The sequence below is a fragment of the Pinus tabuliformis genome, chromosome X (assembly GCF_031772625.1).
Source record: "Pinus tabuliformis cultivar Carrire ecotype Pingquan chromosome X, CPIR1, whole genome shotgun sequence".
In the NCBI taxonomy this organism is placed as follows: Eukaryota; Viridiplantae; Streptophyta; class Pinopsida; order Pinales; family Pinaceae; genus Pinus; species Pinus tabuliformis.
In genome coordinates, this window is record NC_142308.1 from 1,598,652,282 (window position 1) to 1,598,667,149 (window position 14,868).

General features: G+C 42.3%; 1 pseudogene; it reads left to right on the plus strand.

Annotated features, from left to right (window-relative positions):
* Positions 1-412: 412 nt before the first annotated feature.
* Positions 413-1,311, plus strand: LOC149146142 (WD repeat-containing protein VIP3 pseudogene; annotated as a pseudogene).
* The last annotated feature ends 13,557 nt before the right edge of the window (positions 1,312-14,868 follow it).

Sequence of the window (14,868 nt, forward strand, 5' to 3'; positions counted from 1 at the left end):
GAGACCGTGAGGCTGGAGCGAATCAATCATGTGTCGGCCTGTTGGCGGATCTGTGGAGACAGTTTTTCTCTGCTACGTGCTAGTGACGCCGATCAGCGATGAGGGCGTCGGTGGCAGATCTATGAGTCTGCAGATATATGAGTCCACTGATCGAGATCGTGGTGAAAGACCTATGGACCGATTGTGCCTATTCATGGTGGCCATCGAGCGGTTGTTGGATTGCACAGGGCATCTAGGCACTGCTGATTTTTTGTGACCTGGTTGCTTCTCAAAAGGGATTGGCGATTAGTGAAGTTTTGGATCTGAGGGAGTAGGCTACCGGGACCTCTGTTGATCGCCTTTGCTAATTTGATCAGTGGCCAATATATAATTTTGTTAATTGAACTCAAGAAGAAAACCCGACTTTTTGATAATGAATAAATGGCATAGACAGTGGGTGAAATTAAGGGCTGTGACTTGGGCTCCTGCCACAACCTCAAGGCTCGTTAAACTACTTAGCGAATCATTGGATGAGAGCGTTAAGATATGGAGTGGCAATGAATTGGAAGAAGAGGCCACCAACATTGGCCTTTCCCTGGGAGTGGTGGCATTGGCTGCCCATCCTACGACCCCAATTGCCTCTTCCACCTCCCTTGACAGCTTCGTCCGCGTCTTCGATGTCGACACCAACACCACTGTTCTACGCTCGATTTGCCCCCTTCAGAAGCCTAGAACAGGCAGTTCCAAGGGGAATATGTTGGTTGTAGCTGGAGTGGGTAGCACCTCTGTGAAGCTATGGGATACTACTTCATGGCAAACAGATGTTTCCCTTGAAGTTCCTAAAGGAGAGGGTACTAACACAAAATCATGAGAAAAAGCTGGAGGGAAATTTGTTCTAGTTGTTTCATGGAGTCGAGATGGAAGTCGTCTTGCATGTAGCATAATGGACGAGATGATTGCAATATTTGATGTGATACGTGGAAAATTCCTGTACTATTTGGAGGGTCATTACATGCCGGTGAGATCCCTCATTTTTTTTCTCCCACTGATTCTCAGATATTATTCTCTGCTTCAAATGACAAGCATATTCATATATATGATGTTGACAACAAGAGCCTTATTTGTGCTATGCCTGGGCATACAAGTTGGGTTCTAAGTATCAAAATCAACCCAAATGGTTTAGTTGTTGCCACAAGATCTAGTGATAAAACTCTGGACAGTATGTTTTTCATGCAACTGGAGGTTTACTGCCTTCTTATTTCTCTTCAGGTCAACTTGACAGAATTGGAGTTTGGAAAGGTAAACACGTTGAGCCTGATCAACTCAATGTAAAAGTGAAATTTTTTAGAATTTCATATTTAAAAATAAAAATAAAACTCCAATGAGAAACAAATTAATGTGGTATCTATAAATGTTTTGGAATTAGAAGCATTGAGCTTTGCTAACTCAATGGAGTGGTTTTGTTAGAATTAGCTACTATAACAAATCATGCTGGTAAATCCAAGACAATTAAATCAGAAATAGAAAGAAAAGACAAAGATGCCTAGAATGTGATCAAAAGATGAAGTGCACAAGAAGCATCAGAGATTGGAGGATGATGGACAACTAGGTCAAAGTTTGTTTGAGTTAGTGTGAGTTTGTGGAATAGACTCACTAGCATGTTATTTTATGAGTCACATTTTATTAGTAAGCAAGTCTAGGTGTTTTATAGTGGTCTTTGTAAACTGTGTACCTGGTAACTCCAGAGTTGGAGTGTGAAATGTAAGCCTTGTAAGGCATGTGTATCTCCATACAGTTCGTGGTAATCTAAAAACTGCTTTGTATTTGCAGTGTCAGTTTGTGGTAAGCCAGAAACCACGTGTAAGAGTGAAGTGGGACAAATATTCCTGTAAATATGGTTTAGGGTTCGCCGGCAAAACCCTTGGCCCATGGTGGTTGGAGTGCCCTAGTGGTATCTCAATTTAACATGAAGAGCCTTCATGGCTGAATTGAGTGCCTTGGTGGCATTGTTGAGCCTTCGTGGTTGTGGTTAGCCTTGGTGGCTGAGAGCCCTTGGTGGCATGGTTGAGGGTGATCCGATAAAACCCATAGCATGGTTACGGGTAATCCGATAAAACCCATGATGATACCGGAGGGGGATTTACAGGTACAGGTACAGGTGTGTAGTTATAATGGTTGGAAGAACCATGTATGCAAAGGACATCCTACAAGACTGGTGGTTGCAGTGGTTAGTACCCATGCATTCCGGTGGATGGTTGCTCCTTTATATGGACATCAACATATTCTTTTTGGTATATTTGACCACAACTAGATTTTACAGATTGATATGGAGACAAGTACTCATTAAGGGGGAGTGTTGGAATATCTAATTCCTACTTGTCTCAATTGTGATTCTTACTAAGTAAAGGAGTCTGTTCCTAGTAGTTAGGATCTATTTCCTAGATTGGTGTGTGGTTGAGATAATCTCTCAACCAACAAATTGTGTGTCCAAGATAGTGTACCTATCTTGAGACAACACTTCTTGTATATATGTAATTGCATTTGATTAATAAATTAATCTGGATTCTCATATTTTATCAGGCGTCCCATTAAATCATTATTGAATTGGGTGACGAGAGAGTACGAGGTAATATAGTGAAGGTTAAGTGAGTTTGACCTAGACTTAGTCACAAGTTTATGACACGAGTTATTATGTTATCATGGTTTAATAATATTTATGATATTTATTCTATTGAAATATTTTAAATATTTAAAGGTGAAATATTTTAAGCATTTAAAAGTGGTTATTGTCAGGAGTGATTTTAGTTTGTGAGAATGAAATGGTTTTAGAACATGTTTTATGGTTCTAAGTGATTTTTTTTCATAAAAATCAGGAGATATAAATTTTAATGAGATTGTAAGTTTTTGTTATTTTAAATGTATAAATGGGTTTGTTTGATTTAAAATGTATTTTGAATGTATAAATAAGTAATATTTGAGTCATTAAAGACAATCTTAGGCCATCTTCCATTTCTATTTGTTCAATTTTTTTTAAATACTTTATGACTTGGAGCATAGCAATTACTTCAATAAGTGCAGCTTTTGTTTCACTTAACAAGATAACATAAGGAACTGCACTTTTAATTTTGAATTTGTTTGTAATCAAATGCTTCTGAATTTTCTCAATTTGTTTCCAATGCATGTCAGATGTACTGTTGGCCCATAGTTCACAACCATATAGAATCGCCAGAATCACAAGAAGCCCAAAAGGATTTTGAGTGGTTTTCTAGTCCCATAATTCTGCCTATCTACACCTATTTTGAAAAGCATAAAATGCTTTCCAACCCCCCAAAGTTCTTTTCTTTCTATAGCCATCCGAGCTTAGATTTTTGTTGAAGTCAATTCCGAGGTATTTGTGTTGTTGGGAAAAGTATCTATTCAGAACGCCCCTATCCCACTCTAAGGTGTGACAGTGCCTTAGCAACAAACAAGGAAAACTACTTGAGTATTCTTCTTTATGAAATGTAAACGAAGAGGAAGGATAAACTAACCTGTGTCTTGCGCTAGTTTGTTGATCCAATCACTCCTCTCTTCAATAGCTCCCAGCTCCCTGCTCCCTTACCGGCCCAGCTTCACCAAATTCCTGCAAGATCACAGAAGAGAGAAACTACACGAAGATATAGATTTACATTCATAAAAAGCTTAGGATCAGATTAAGCTAAACATGCAAATATAACAAAACATCATTGATACACAGCATGTAGGAGAAACTCAAATAGTTTTATTGATATGATAAGAAAGTCCAAGAGGAGATACAACCAAGTGAGTCTCGATCCAGCATCTACCTCCCAACAAAGGAATCCCTTCCTCACCTCCAACAAAGCATAAATCACCCAATGCACTAATCTCAATCTCAAACCAACAACAATTCTCTGCAAAGTACAAAATTCCAGCCTCCTGGATCTCTGGGATGAGGGATCCATATATAGATGTAAGCAGAGAGGATGAGTCAGCTTATGTTTTGACTTGTGGCTTCTCTCTGTCAGTTCTTGCTTCCACTTGGAGACTGAGAGCCTCTTACTCATCACTGGTCGAATTCAGTGAGGCAAGTGTCATTGGAGAAGATTCTGGAAGCTTCCATTGTCTCTCCACCTCATTGAATGACTCTGCCACTTGTCATTTCCCGCTCAACGCACTTGGGTAGTGCATTCAAGTGCATTGCAACGCACCTAGACAGTGTATTTGGGTGCTTTGCAACGTAGGCAGCTAGTGGAGCATCTAAATTGATCCTGATTTGACTAGTTCTGAGTAGTTTTTGGTGGAGAACTTCTGGGAGAAGCTGTCATTGGTTGACCTTGTTCCTTTAGGGGCAGGAACAACACTTTTAGGGACTTTGGATCCCTTGGATTATGGACTTTTCATGCTTAGAGCTGTAAGGCACAAAATGACTATAATAGTTGCCCCCTAAAGTATGAGGTCGTTTATCGGGTGAAATGCTTTATTAGGAGGATCCGAAGTTCTTTCAATGCTGGGAGGAGACCTGTAATAAGATACAATACAATACATTATTTTTCATACTGTTTTCATGATCTAGCTGAGGCGGGCATTCCCATGCTCAGCTTTATGAATTCATTTTTATGTACATAGGACAGACAATCATCTGATGGTAGACTGATGATTCTGATGAAATCATCATCCTTTTGGTAGGATGATTATCTGTTCTGCAATGCCATACATGTCAATGTCTTTATTTTTCTAAATATATATCGCAGCTCGGATGGATGAAACTAGATCCGGGGTCTTCAATCTCGTCCGATCTTCACTCTAAGTACAAGTCGATCCATGTGAGAAATGTTTTGAAGTCGAACATGGAAAGACATCGCTTGATTACCAGTCAATGATGTAAACTGTTAACAAGCGCGAGAGGAATCACCGATAATGATAATGACCCTCAAGGTACTGCAGTACAATTCACGTGGTGTGAATAAAGGACTTGGCGTCGAACACCACGCAAAATCTTTCGGTCGAAGGTCATTGATGTATACCTGTCGCCGGAAGTGAGAAACTTGCCATTGAGGCATGCAAGCTTCAAAGTACTGAAGGGGGTGTTCCTAGATCAACTTCTTGGATAATGAGCTGATGTAGACAAGAAGCGATCCGTCAAAGGAGGGCCTTAATGAATCCCACATCAATGACACGGAACAGAGCAAATGATTTTGATGGAGGTGAAAACGATCTGATGATATATGGTTCAGGGTGGCGGTCATGAAAGAATGAAGTATAATGTATGGCAGTGGATGGGACACGGGTGACTTCTCTGGATGACTTCTCTTGAACATATCGGTGACACTTATATGATGGATTGGTAGCATTTACCCTAAAGGTGGATGGTATGGCGAGACCATGGTGATGTGACCGGTGAATGAAACAACCCAACCCGACTCAGTCACGGAGTGGAAGTGTCATGTTCAAGAGCGACTTGCTACCAATAAAGGTTCTTTGAGTTTCTTCCCAATTTTTCCCCAGTCATTGCTGACCAGTACCTCTTTATTTTTGTCAAGCTTGAGGAGGATAACATATGCTTGTTCTATAATTTGCCCTTCGGGCAAACCCATCGCTATGTTTTAACGAGCCTAGCGATAGTGAAACTCGTTCTCGTCTAAATACAAGTTTGTCGCTATTAATATTTTTAACGAGTCTAACGACAAAGATAACTCGGTCCTTTTCATTTTTAGAGAGTCTGAAAAGGTACGTAAAGTTAACTCCGGAATTCCTTTTTCGTCATCTAATCCCTTAAGTCCGAAAAAGTATAAAACAATACAGAAGGGATGAATTTTCGATAGTTTTAACGAGCCGAACAAAACAAGCGCTCGATCTTTTTGTGCAATAATCCCTCAGGTCCAAAAAGATTAAAATCTAGAGGAGGGATAGCTCTTCCTGTCACTTTAACGAGCTGGAAGGCCAAAACTCGGCAATCTTTTCATATTTTACGAGTCAGATGAAAAGAGCTTAAAGAAGACTCGTCTTTTGAGGAACGAGTGATAAAATGGGTAGCAGCTGATTCCAGGTAAGGGTTGGAATTTTCCAAGCACGGCAGTGTCACAAGGATGGCTAGTGAAATCACTCTTCGCAGCTGTTCCTCAAAATGGGTAAACAATCAAATGGAGGTGAATGATCGGCCAATGGAAAAGTGGAGGTGACGGTGCAAACACGACCAAGGCTTTAATGGCTGATAATGTTACATTCACAGTGGTTATTTACCAGAGGATAGTTCATTTTTTAACGAGCTTAAACTCGGGTTGAAACACTTGCTCGATCTTATGTTTATTTTTTAACGAGCATGAACTATGTGCTAAAACTGCTCGATAATCCAGTCATATGATAAGAACGTCTCATATAAAACGTCAACATTTAGATTTTTTCCCCACATCCTTTCTTTATTCAAGTTAGGAAATGACTAATCCTACGAGTTTAAAGGGTTAGCCTACAGGTTTAAAGGGAGGACCTAAAAATTTAAAAAATAAATAGCCGCCCCTTGCTTGCACTCGAAAAGGTTTGCATGCCCCCAGGTATAAAACAGAGTTTCGAGGTCTCCCTCTATTCGAGCTGACAAAACATTCGTTTCATCAGGAAGGGTCACCCTTTATTCGAGCTGACAAAACATTTGTTTTATCAGGAAGGGTACTACCTCTTACATGCTACCCAGAGATTGTTCTATTTATAGTGTAAACAAAACACTTCTCTGGCGATGTCTACCGAGATAAACAAAGGTGAGTGACAACGAGCGCCACACACATAACTTTGACAAGAGAATCTTATTCTAGAATAACCCCTCTTCCAATCACGGACGGGGTACAGACTAGTCATATTCTCCCGCGGAAACCTACCCTATACCCGAAGTTTTCCTGCCGAAGCATACCAGGACGCATGCCCCCTGGGTTCCAGTCATATCCCTCCGAATTACTTGCGCTCATCGGGAGGACAGACCGTGGGTTGAGACATTTCTTGCGTGAAGAGACCATTTAGGGATGGTATATGACTATTTGCGATGCATGATCCGGGAAATGAAAGCTGGTCCACGAGCTTGACCACTCTTCCTTCGTGCAGAAAACACATTACTCTAAAGAGTGAGGAGACGATGGCTCCCATGCAATAAATATAATCTCGTCCAAGGAGTAGGTTATAATCCAAAGGTCCTTGAACGACCATCACGTTCATTTGAACGGTCTTCCCTTTCAATGTTATGGGCACATTGGGGAGGATCCCTAAAGGTCGACTGGTTCCTTTATCAAAACCTGTCAGATTTCTCATCTCAGGCAAAAGCGATGGCGAACCAAGCGCTTTCCAAGCAGTAGAGGAAAGGATACTCACAGAAGCCCCCTCATCTATGATGGTACCAGCCATGACCATTCTATATATTTGGACGATAATTCTGAATGGTATGCTTGCTGGTAAACGGGGTCTGCCTAGTTGATTCCAGTCGAAGGAGACAACTAGGTTGCTTGGAGGTGGGACCGAGTAGACGGCCGGGTACGGCTCTGACGAACTTCCTTCCTGCGATAAAGGAATGGGTAGGTTGCCCCCGTGTTCGTCGGAGTCTGTGTTGATGAAGAGAATTTGGACGGTGTCATCCTTATTCTCCTCAGTGACTGTATCATTCGAAGATAAAACCTCTGAAGGCAAGACCGGGTCAACTGCCACCTCGACCTTTTGACTTTCGTCGGGTATGGATTCAGCTGGTTCATCTTCAATGACCGGCGCTTCAGCTGACCACTTGAGCGGGCCAGCTAGATTTTTAATTAACGAAGGACTCGACAAGAGTTTTTTATATCCAGTAGGAAGTCGTAACGGTGAAACCGAACGATCATCCAAAACTCTTTTAGCTTCGTCTTATAAGGGACAACGGTGGATGGCGTGATTGCCTTCGCACAGTTTACAAGGAGATCTAGCTCTCCCTTTTTGTCCTGGGACTTCACTTTCGCTAGTTGACGGTGTGCTTTCAACATGGCAATCAGAGGTTGACGCCACCTGATTGTGCAAACGGGGAGACCAGTACCTTAGTATCCGAGGGATACAGGGACAATCTCTGTGAAAGTGGTCTCCCTTGCAAACGACACATGGCAATTTAGGCCTCGTCAGTGCAGTGTGTGGATTTTCGTCAGACGACACTCGTTTGCCCCCAGTCGCTTTTAGCTCCTTCTTCTTCTTCTCTTTCTTCTTCTTTTCCTTCTTCTCCTTAGGAACTTGAATTTTGGCTTTGCCAGCCCCATCAAGCGAAGAGGAAGGAGGAGAGGAAGAATTAGAGGAAGTGGAAGGTTGGTGGGTAACTCTGGATTGGTCTAACTGTTGATTCGATTGTTCAGGAATAGTGGTGTTCTGAACGACATTGGTTGAGAAGAGCCAGACTGGCAAGCCAATTGTCAGTCCTGGAAGCGACAATGTGGCCATATGGGGTGCACCAACATCTCCCCAAGAGGAGAAAGGACTAGGATTTCCACAAAGGGGAATTCCTTGGTTGGTAGACTCCATTTTCTCAACCTAAGATCAACATAGGAAAAGGGGATGAATATTCTGTTTAAAATAAATTTTACGACGCTTGGACACAACTTGTTTTTTCAATTTTAAAGAGTCGAGAAAAAACAAAAGATGACTCTAGTCTCCTTCGATTTTTAATGAGCCTGAAGTGACAAGTGCTCAGATGGACCTTTTCCATTAAGGAGTCTGAAAATGAACGAAAGGGACTGCTCTGGAGTTCTAGGTAGAGGGTGTGCCAAACCAATCGCAAAACCGCAGAATACTTTTTAAGGTACGGGCGGTCAATCTTCCCGAATGTTGTGTTCAGTGCATTGCGATCAGTAGGGCGGCCGACACGGCTTCCTATGGATAAAGGTTTTATGCCTATAGGGGTCTCCCAATATGTACTCAACGGTATGTGGGAGCACAATCCGTACTGGCACTTATCGTCTCACAGTGGAGGAATCACCCAACCAACAGTGAGGACAACAGTTACCAGGCTTTACGACGCCGGAACACGTCTCTAGCCTAGACCTCCATGTTGTGCGTTAAGTTACAAAGCGTTGTTAAGTTCATTCAGTTTATTTTAGGTTGATCTTTCTTAGAAGTTTGCCTTTTTGGATCACCACGAGATGTAGATACAATTCCTAAATTCAATCTAAAGATGATAAGCAAGCTTTTATCTCTTTTCAACAATGAAAATCCTAGCTACAAGGGGAAAAGAAAGACACAGTCTTTTCTCAAAGAGCATAGAGCACACTTGTTATAGACATTTTTGTGCCTTACAGCATGAAGCATGAAATGTCAATAATCTGAGGGATCCAAAGTCCCTAAACATGTTGTTCCTACCCCTAGAGGAACAAGGTCAGCAAACCACAGCACTAAATATCAGTTCTCCACCTGAAAACACTCAAAAACAAGCTAATTCTGGATCATGTCAACTGCTCCACTGAGCATCTGCGCTGAATGTCAAGTGCTCCACTGTGTACCTGCGTTGAATGTCAACTGCAAAGAAGGCTACCTGCGCTGGGCGAGTTTGGCCAAGTGGCACAGTCATTCCTCAAGGTGTCAATGCCCAGGAAGCTTCCAAAATGACACTTGGATCAGGGAATTCGCCTTGTGATGAGTAAGAGGATCTAGATCTCCAAGTGGAAGCAAGAAACTCCAAGTGGACTCAAGAACTGAAGAATAACTGAAGTGGGAGAGGACACTAGTCAGCTCCATGCCAAGCTCAAGCTGACTCATCCTTTCTCCAAAACTCCTATATATAGAGCTCTCTCATGAGGTCTAGGGAGGCGGGAATCTTGTGAATGTAAGGAAGTGTTTTTGGTTTGAGTATAGAACTATTGGGTGATTTGCTTGAAGGAGGTGAAGAGGAGATTTCTTTCTGCTGGGAGGTGTTGCTGGATTGGGCCTCTTATGGTTGTAACACTCTCAGAACTTTACTTCTTCCATTAATAAAGCATTTGAGGTTCTTCTATATGCATGTGTCTCAATGGTGAATTGTTATACTTGTGTATTTGATTTATTCTAATCCTTGAATCAATTATGAATGTATGCTTCTTGTAGTTTCCCTCTCTTGCCCTTTTGCAGGATCTTTGTGTAGCTGGGCCAGTGAAAGAGCAAGGAGCTGGGAGCAAGCAGCAAAGAGAGAAGATTGGATCAATCATTAGCGGAAGACAATGGTTAGTGGATCTCTTTCTCCCCTCTCTTACATCTCATAAAGAAGTAATCTCGAATAGCTTTGCATTCGGTTGTTGCTGAGGTACTATCACCCTTAGAGTGGGATAGGGTCATTCCGTATTGGATACTTTTCCCAAAAACAAATTGGCGACTCCACTGGGGATCGTATCTTGTTGCTTGTTCGTGTTTTTGCTATTCATTTCATAAACACAGGGAGTACCGAATCGAACTGCATTTGGATCTTTCAAATGCAAAGTAGAGGGCAGCTACTCTAGCTCAGTTGCTGGGCAAGTTTATGATTTGAAGAGATGATCCACAATGACTCTGAACAACTCTTAGTGATAGCTTTTCATCCTTCTTTTCATCCCTTAGTGTGTACTTGACTGATAGCTTCTGATTTGGCCAAAAACTGTGAATTTTTTAGCAATCTGTGACCCGGAAACCAAGAGAAACGAAAGTTTCGTTCTTCAGTGCAGGCTGTGTGAAGGCTGTCTGCATTTCAGCGCAGTTCCCGAAGGGGCTACCTGCGCTGAAGGTCAAACTTCCAGTGTACTACCTGCGCTGAACCAGTCTTGCCTTGTGCTACTGGGGTTTCTTGCTGTTTCTTGCCCTGTTTTCACTCTTGTTTTTGCAGCCTGTTACCAGTCAATGTACCTATCTGAAACCAACTTTCCTTGCCACTATTCCGCCTCGGTTGTATAAAGAAACTGTGTTTGTTCTTTGTGTATTTCTTACATCATTTGCAGTTTCCCATAACGAAAGTGAACTAGTCTTGCTGTGGCCTCTTAGATCTAGACCTGTGATAAAGTGTCGTTTTGATCTTAAGAGTTAGTTTGTTTGATGTTCATAGCTGATTGAGCTTTTGCTTTCGTCATATGGTTTGAATTTATATATTTCTAGTGTCGAAACAAGTAAATCTTAAGGTGTCTTTTGATTTTGGACAAGCTTGTTTGCTTTCACTTGAAATTGAATTCAAAGTTATACAACAACTTTCTTTTTGTATCGCACCAACATTAAGAAAGAGAAAAGAAATACCTGCATTTTGCATTTTGCATTTGATAAGTTTGCATGTTGATTTAGGGAAAAAGTGCATTAGTGTATGCTCTTTGATCTGTGTGAAAAGATTTTGTCTCTCTTTTCCCTCAGTAGTTAAGATTTTCATAAGTCGAAAAGATTGAAAAAGCTTGCTTCTCATCTTAGACTGCATTTAGGAATTTGTATCAAACATCTCGTGGTGAACCTTGAAAGGAAAACTTTAAAAAGATCAACTTAAAATATATTGAATGAACCTAACAACGCTTTGAAACATAACGCAAACACATAGAGGTCTAAGCTAGAGACGTGTTCCGGCGTCGTTAAACGTAGTGACTGTCGATCTCGACGAAGGTGGGTGATTCCTCCTGAGAGTCGGTGGCACTAATACGGACTTGTGCTCCCACGTACCGTCGCGTATATATTGGGAGACCCCTATAGGCATATATCTTTTATCCATAGGAAATCGTGTCGGCCGCCCTACTGATCGCAATGCAGTGAACACAGCATTCACGAAGATCGACCACCCGTACCGTAAAACGTATTCTGTGGTTTTGCGAAAGGTTTGGCACACCCTCTGCCTAGATCTCCAGAGCAGTTTCTTTTGGCCTTTTTCAAACTCTATAACTGAAAAAGTCCAACCGAGCATTTGTCACTTCGGGCTCGTTAATACATCGAAGGAGACTAGAGTCATCTTTAGCTTTTTCTCGACTCTTAAAAAGTGAAAAAGCAAGTTGTGTCTAAAAGCGTCTAATAAAATTCATTCAATTCGGAAACACAAATTTCCCCTTTTAATATTTTGGTTGATCGAGTAATCCGCAATCGTGGAAGAAAGTCAATTGAAACCCCGTCGTTCGCGGAGGCTTACGAGTCAACCGTCTTTGTCTCCGGAATCGAAAACAGTACGGACAAAGCGAACTCGTTTAACCGGTTCAAAATCTCCTATAAAAGTTAGAACAAGTGTTCCAACTACATCTGAGGTTCCGGTTACTCCTAACATTTCTGGAAACCCTGCCTCTATAGAAGAAGTTCAACAGCCACAGAAGGACAGTAATACTGATCCTAGTCTGGGGGCAAATACTTGTGTAACTGAACCAGTTCCATCTGTAACCGGTCCAGAGAGTTTTGTTCCTCAAACAACTGTCGCTGTCGAAGCAACCACTTCTTCGGCACCAGAAATATTTTACGGACCTGACGGTCTTCCTCTTCCACCGGGTTTGATTGCGATAGAGGAAATTGCAGAGGATCCGCAAGCAAGTACTCCAACTCATTTTGGAGTCGGGGTCACTCTATTTCCTTCATCAGAAGTTAATCCACCACAAGTGGAAGTTCCTGTAGAATCGCTAGGCAATCTATTGGATAGACTTAAGATGTCTGAACAACCGTCATCATCTAGGACTGTGTCAAATGACACAGCGACAGCAGAAGTCCCTGCCGTCACTCCGACGATGTTTGCCGGCATACCAGCTGTCCCAACTAGCTCACAACAGCTAGAAGGAGTCCACCAAGGGACTATTTCGACAGTATGGTCTGTTCCAGTTTGTTCATCCGGAGTAATACCCGGCAACTCTTATGTTGAAACTCGCCAAATTGATCCATTTGGAGGTCAATCTGGGCAATCAATCCCCTTGAGTTCGGGATTGATACCGTATGGGGGGCAATATGCCCTTTCATTACCCCCTCCGGGAGGGTACCCATACGTGAGTTCACAACAATGTTCAGGTTATACTGGAATTGCATCAAGTAGTTGGGTACCTATGCTACCTCAACAACCAAGGGTTGTATATTCTATGCAACAGTGTGTACCTATGACGAACATCCCAACCACACCGGCTATTGTAACAGTGTCACAAGTTCAAGCGATACCTGTTGCATGTCAACCTCAGATTTCTCAGGTTGTAATGCAACAGCCACTTGATCATGGGTCACAACCACAATCGCCAACTGGTGGGGCGACACAGGTCCAAACGGGTACAATTACCCCACACCTTGGTCCAACGGTTAGCATAGCACAACAAAACATGGCGTCACAACCATGGCTTGTGCAATACCAACAACCGCAATTCCAGCAGGTGTACCAAGGTTCTGAGCAGCAGATCTTTGCGAATAGTGGACAACCGTATATCCAAAACGGTCAAAACCAACCACTTTACAGTGGTCAAGTCCACCAACCGTATCAGTCATACCAACATCAATTACATTATGCTGGTATGCAAAGGCCCACTGCTCAAGCGATTCCATCGTACCCTGGTTACGCTTCGCCTAACCTGAATCAACAGTTACCATTCGTGGCAACTTTAGAGTTACCCGATTTACACCGGTTAACCAACGATCCGATTGCTTATGCCCCTTGGTGGCCAGCGATTCCTCATAAACTTCCATCTGACATTCCTAAATTCAATGGAAATCCAGGTGAAGACCCATCGAATCACGTGATGACTTTTCATCTGTGGTGTTCGTCGAACACCCTAAACGACGATTCGATAAGGCTTCGCCTTTTTCAGAGGACATTGACAGGTCCAGCGGCTAAATGGTATATTGAATTGCCAAGAGCCTCTTTCGACAATTTTAGTTCCCTAGCCACGACTTTCTTAACCCATTTTCAATTACCGATAAGGTATGAAACGGGAACAGAAATATTAACCAACTTCAAGCAGACAACTGCCACCCATATATCTGATCATATACATGAGTGGCGTCGTCGTCGTAGGATGGTGAAAACATATGTTCCCGATCAGCTATTAGCTGAATGGTTTATAAAGTCGTTACTTCCGGCTATTACGGAAGATGTGGCCAAGGGGGGAGTCGTAACAGAGGAGCAAGTGATTGCTCGTGCACAGTATTTGGACTTAGTTTATACTCAGTCCGGCACACTCTATGACAAAATACCTGACGCCCCTAGACCAGAGTTTTCAATTCCTCCCCCTCCTAAATCAAATAGTGACTCTCATGCCGGTGACGGTGTGATTGGCACGGCAAACGCGAAATCGATAAAGGCTTCGTCAAAGAAAGCCCGTAAGAATTCGGATCAAAATGCAAAAGAAGAAATTCTTGCTTCGGAAGTAAATGCCGTATCAAAGATAGAGGCAAAGAAACCAATCAACCAGGAAGCAAGAAGAAACAAAACAAAGGGAAGAAGAAGAAACAGGGTGAGTCATCCCCTGGAAAAAATTCTTCAAACCCTCCTGGGAAAGGGAAACAAAATTATCCATGTCTAATATGTGATGATAAGGATCATAACACAAAGAATTGCCCATTCAAAGCTGAGTTAAAGAGGTTCTTTAAAAGTTCCCAAACCTCAGCTGTGTTAACTGATCCATTTCCCAACCCAGGTCAAAATCTGGTTGATAGTGGAAATGCTTCCCCGTCGCAAGTCCTTATGTTGTCGGTTTCAAAACAGCAGAATGATGCTTTGATTTCGACAAGGAACAAAGATTATGGGAATCCTCAGCTGTCGAACGAAAAAGGTAAAGATCAACCAAGTAGTTCGACAACAACTTCGACAGAAGTTGTAACGCCCACCATCCCTGAATTAACAATAAAACCGCCAAAGGGTGTAGTACACAAGTCGACATTTAATCCTCGCGCCAGAGCGGCGCAGCATTATAACATAGTGGAAGATTTGGCACAATCGCCATCCGCTATGTCGACTCTTGAGGTATTACAAAATTGTCCAACCCA